We start from the raw sequence: 6000 nt of genomic DNA, 5'->3' as shown, positions 1-6000 counted from the left end.
AATTGACCCCTGTGACCTTGAATATAATTGAAGGTCATTCATTTGAACAAACTTGGTAGCCCTTCACCCTAGCATGCTACTGACCAAATATCATCTCCCTGGGCAGTTTGGTTATTGAGAAGAAGTTTTTTTAAAGTTTTTAACATATTTGATCCTTGTGACCTTGAAAATAGATGAAGGTCATTTATTTGAACAAACTTGGTAGCCCTTCATCCCAGTTTGCTTCTGGCCAAATATCATCACCCTAGGCCTTTCGGTTATTAAGAAGAAGTCGTTTAAAGTAAAATATTGACGCCGGACGCCGGACGGACAACAGACGGACGACGGACAGACGGACGGACGGACGGACAACGGACGGACGACGGACGCCGCACCACGGCATAAGCTCACTTAGCACTTCGTGCCAGGTGAGCTAATAAAAATGGATATTTATAACATAGTAATTATAATATTTCATCTGAGTTAATTGTTAAGGACGCTCCACCATTTCGCAGTTAACCAGCAGAATCCATTGAAACTTTCAAATAATGTTTTAAATAGTTATGCAACAATGTAGAGATGATATTATGAAAATCCAGCCATTCCAGTAAATCAAAAATTGTTTTTGAAAACATTATTAACCCCACAATATCGCAATATATAACACATTATACAAAGTGGTTTTTATTCAAATTGTTTCGATATTTTAATTTATGTGATTATCTACCTGCAAAAAAAACCCAAGACACAAAGTTTCAAACAAAAAAAGTGAAAAAATCACAATTCCTGCTTATTTCATTTATAGATCTACTTTTCATAATCATTTATCACAATCATTGATCCACAGGACAGTTGTCTCCCTAAAACATTTACAGAACTTTTCACAGAGGGATTAAATTATCACAATCATGGATTCACAGGACAGTTGTCTCCCTTAAACATTTACAGAACTTTTCACAGAGGGATTAAATTATCACAATCAGAGTTGTTTCCCTTCATACATAAGAAAATCGTCTTAATTGTATATCACACAAAAAATGAAACAGAATTTAACAAATACAAGAACTATGCATGCCTTTAAGTGTTTTCTTTTAAACCTTCCCTGACAATCAAAGTTCAAATTGTTCTTTTTTCAATGGCGCATGTTGATACAGGTTACAAAGGTAAAGCTTATGTTACTACACCACTAGACCATAATGGACTCATCCAGATCAACGCATGGGAGAGTTTTCTAAAGTTACATAGGGGTGAAAGGGTTAAACAATTTCTTGGTTGTTTATGTAAGGAAATGAATCTCAATTATTAACACAAGACACGCCATTCCACTGACTGCCTACAGAAGGTATTAAAATTATACTATATTTATACAGGTCATGAACATGACGTGACCTGAGGCTACTGCATATGGTATGCTGTTTTTCACATGCACCAATTAATACTCTTGCATTTTCATAGGGATCTTAATATTTGACGAAACACTTCATTTTCACACAGTAAGAGCTCATCAATTTTTAGAATGATTCCCAACAGAATGCAACATTATACATATGCTTGACAGGAGAAAAAGTAACCTTCACATGTATACACACAAGAAAGTGTACTTGTTAGGCCTGTACCAAAGCACATCTGTCCATATACATGACCTTTTCTAAGTCATCTGGTCCCTTGTCAGCGTCTTTGCCAAGTTATGTCTTTGTATCAGAAGCTTTATTTCTAGAGTATGTGAGATCACTGCATGAAGCATCTCTTTAGGTTACATACACATTTCAAAATAACATGTCAATATCAGAATGTTAGCATATGTTTTTGACATCACCATGTACGTATACTGGTAAATGTACTAGTGCGTACCTGGTATTATCTTTAATTTATATCAATGGATTGAAATGACCACAATATGGAAATAACAACACAAAAAAGGACAAGAAAAACAACAAGAGAATAACCAAGCATCAACAAACCTGCCCTAAGTTGATAAATGTAGGACAATTAAAGTATGAACAAAGAACAGATTTAAGTAGAGACCCTTGCAAAAGTATGAGAAGAATATGAACAGGTGCTCCGGACGGGTAAGCATCTTCTGCTTTAATAAAACACTTACCATAATTAAGCCAAAGCCAAGTAAACTATGTCACATCTTCAAGGAAATCTCACACCGGTAAAAGTGCGGATACACCTGTCCAGGGTAAGAGAAAGCTTACTTCCCAATGAGATCATGATGAGGCCCTAAAACTTGTCCATCATCTAGCTTTATCAATCTGCATCTTCGGAAACTCTGTGCAGGGGTGTAAAAATCCACTAGCCCAACGCCCGAGGCTACCAGATTTTCAGCTTGGGCTAGTGGATTTAGAGGCTTACTAGCCTGGGGCTAGTGATTTTTTAAGGATGTCATATCTAAAAAAAATGCTTCTGTTCTACTCTATCATCATGAGGGTAACCATTCAACATTTTAACCTATAAATTCCTGGTAATTTTGACTACAATATCAATCAGAACACATGCAGTCATTCACGCCGTATTGTTATTGCATTGCAAGACGTTCTCGATCTGTTTCCTTTCAGATGTGTGCTATGTATGACAGTAGGCACTATTCACAACCTAAATAGTATTGAAAGTCTATTCTAACCACCAAACTGGCCCTCTTTGTTGCAAATCATTTTCTTTAATTTGATTTAAGCATGTAAGGTACAGAAATAAAGTTCATGTCTCCATACAAGAGGCCCAGAAGGCCTGTATCGTTCACCTGAATATTGAAGCAGTCACAGCAAAATACTAATTAAAAATTATATTGCACTACAAATATTTCCCTCGCAAACTTTGTCGGCTCCATTTGTTGAAACTACCAGCCAAATATTATTATAAGATTCTGTGCTTTTATGTTCTTCTTCAGAAGTTGTTTGACATATTTTTCCCTGTGACCTTGTACATTTTGTAAGTAGGTCAATGTCCTTTTCCTTCTCAAACTTTGTTACCCAAGAAGCTACAAGCCAAATCTTATGAATCCATACCTTTTGGTTCTTCAGTACAAATCCTTTGAAATGTTTTTGACCTCTGTGACCTTTAAAGTAGGTTGAGGTCATTTTCATTTGCAAACTTTGGTGAGCTCTATTCCACGGAAGCCACCAGACAAATATTATAATTTTATGCCTTTCGATTATTCAGAAGTCGTTTGATGTCGTTTGATGTTTTTGACATATTTGACACCTGTGACCTTGAAAGTAGGTCAAGGTCATTTTCATTGTCAAACTTTGTTGGGCTCTATCGCAGGAAGCCACCAGCTAAATTTGAAGATTCCTTACCTTTCAGTTCTTCAAGGTCATTTTCATTGTCAAACTTTGTTGGGCTCTATCGCAGGAAGCCACCAGCTAAATTTGAAGATTCCTTACCTTTCAGTTCTTCAAGGTCATTTTCATTGTCAAACTTTGTTGGGCTCTATCGCAGGAAGCCACCAGCTAAATTTGAAGATTCCTTACCTTTCAGTTCTTCAAAAGAAGTCGTTTGAAGTGTTTGACACATTTCACCCCTGTGACCTTGGAAGTAGGGCAAGGTTATTTTCGTTCTCAAACCTTGTCTGGCTCTATCTCAGGAAGCAATCAGCCAAATATGAAGATTCTATACCTTTAAGTTCTTCAGAAGAAGTTTCAGAAGAAGTTGTTTGAAGCGTTTGACATTCTTGACCGCTGTGACCTTGAGAGTTGGTCAAAGTCATTTTCATTCTCAAACTTTGTCGGGATCTATCCCAGGAAGCCACCCGCAAAATATAAAGACTCTAAACCTTTCAGTTCTATAGAAGAAGTCGTTTGAAGAGTTTGACACATTTGATCCCTGTGACCTTGAAAGTAGGTCAAGGTCATTTTCGTTCTCAAACTTTGTTGGGCTCCTACCAACGAAGCTTTCATATGAAATATCATGGCTCTACGCCTGTTCGTTCTTGAGAATTAGTTGTTTAAAAGAAAAGTTGACAGACGACGGACGGACGACCGACGCCGCACCATGACATAAGCTCACCTGCCCGACGCTAACTCTTGCAAACCGGCCACAATGTTATAAGTCAGCCTGCAGGCTGAACACTACTCAACTGACAGCATGTATGTATACATGTCTTGAATTTTTTCTTGTATGATTTTCCAATATTGTTCTTGCAAGAGATCATCATGTACTCACTTTTGGCCACTCTAGTGACATTTACAACTTTCGTTTCTCAGATTCCTGACACCAATCTTTACCATTCTCAACCACATCAACATTGATACATAGACGATTGTCTCCCTTGTATACCTTGCTCTTACAGGTTAACAAATTACCTGTCACTTTATTACTGGTTTCAGCATGCCCATCAGTTCAGAGTTCCCCTTAGAGCAGTTCCTAATGACAGCCGTAACATACACCTACTGATATGTCTGGTACATATAGTAACCAGATCAACCCTAATCAAGGCCCGGTAAAATATCCATGTTTCATTTGCACCAAAACCTGTAAATGGAAACAACAATGCATAGCCTGTGATCAGTGTGACCAATGGTGCCACATAGACTGTATAGGCCTCAATTCCAAATTATACGAGAGCCTCGCTGAATCTTCATCAGTTTGGATATGTCCAAACTGCTCCATCCCCAACCATTCCTTCTTGTTGTACCAATCCACACTCTCATCATTCCACACTCACAACAGCTATTCCTCCCTATCCTCTCATTGTACAGACCGTGACAGAGCTGATGGGTATGGGGGCGTACTAATCCCAGTCAAGAATAATCTCATTAGTTCTGAACTCCTATGTAGTATACAGTCTGAACTTGTTATTGTTAAGATTGCGATAAACAAGTGACGCAATCTTATTGTTGCCTCATTATACAGGCCCCCAAACCAACTGGACGAACAATACCTATCCTCTGTCTGTACTGAGTTACAGACATTACAAAAAGACCATAACCGAGATACACTTTGGCTCGCAGGTGACTTCAATCTACTTAACATACAGTGGTTCAGCCCACTGACTCCCATGTACACGTCCTACCAGAGGGACCACACCACTCGGCTAGAAGCAGTACAAAGGAGTGCAGACAGGTTTGTGTTCAATGATTACTGCTCCCGCACCTACTCTTCAGTGGGACCCCTTAGAGAAACGGAGGAGGAATGCGAGACTGATCAACATGTACCAAATACAAAATCACTCCATAGCTATACCAGATAGCTCACTTATCAAATCAGATTCATAGACAAGAGGCAAGCACAAGTTTAAACCCATTATTGCAACAAAAGATTTTTGTTACAAATGTTCATATTTTCCACGTACTATAAGAGACTGGAACTCCCTGCCAGTCTCTGTAGCCACTGCTGACACACTCAAACAGCTCTTTCTAATTCCTATCACAGTTTACAGCATTTTGACCATCTCTTCGTAAACAATCCCTTCCATGCCCATACTAACTTTTGGCTGTCCTGTGTGTTCAAACCTGTGCACTTGAGTTGCCCAAGGGACGAATACTAACAAGTCCTCTCTTAACGTTCCTTACACACGTCTGCACTGTCCTCACATCAATAAATCACGGTCAAATGCTGTAACACTGTGCCTCTGTATATATATGTATTTTTTATAACATTGACATGTATATGTTATGATAGTCACCCTATACCCCACGTACATGCGCACACGGACAATTATTGCTCCAACCTTGGCGACTTGTCCGTTTTTGGAAGAAGAAAAGTCGGCATGTCCGCCATGTTTGTTATAATTTTGATGCTTTCTTATACTGAAACAGGTATTCAGACTGATTTTCAGAAAGAGTTAGAAAAAAAAATGTTTGCTAATTTTTATTTTGGTTCAAGTTTCAATAACTTTTAAGGCATCAAGTTATTAATAATAAAATATAAAAAAATTTGAAAGAAAACATATTCATCTGTGAATGAGATATAGATGGTGGTGGGATCAGGTTGTAAGCTTAATCCATTTTGTATTTGTCGGGCTAGCAATTTTTTATTTTGGGCTAGTGGATTATTATTGTCTACTAGTCCCGGGCTAGT

The 6000-nt window shown here is 38.2% G+C and overlaps 1 protein-coding gene across 2 annotated transcripts in view; it reads right to left on the bottom strand.

Annotated features, from left to right (window-relative positions):
* LOC110457159 overlaps window positions 1–6000 on the bottom strand; it is a 57615-nt gene that overhangs the window by 50003 nt on the left and 1612 nt on the right. The window contains exon 1 of one of the 2 annotated variants that reach the window (XM_021508274.1): window positions 4284–4355. The exons of the other annotated variant lie outside the window; for it this stretch is intronic. The gene's annotated coding sequence lies outside the window, so the exon portion shown is untranslated. Of the gene's footprint in view, window positions 1–4283; window positions 4356–6000 lie in introns of those variants that run through there. 2 annotated transcript variants of the gene reach the window in all.

Source organism: Mizuhopecten yessoensis, unplaced genomic scaffold (assembly GCF_002113885.1).
Source record: "Mizuhopecten yessoensis strain PY_sf001 unplaced genomic scaffold, ASM211388v2 scaffold9033, whole genome shotgun sequence".
In the NCBI taxonomy this organism is placed as follows: domain Eukaryota; kingdom Metazoa; phylum Mollusca; class Bivalvia; order Pectinida; family Pectinidae; genus Mizuhopecten; species Mizuhopecten yessoensis.
Note: the sequence above shows the minus strand (reverse complement) of the source record. Positions and strands in the feature narration are given on the sequence as shown.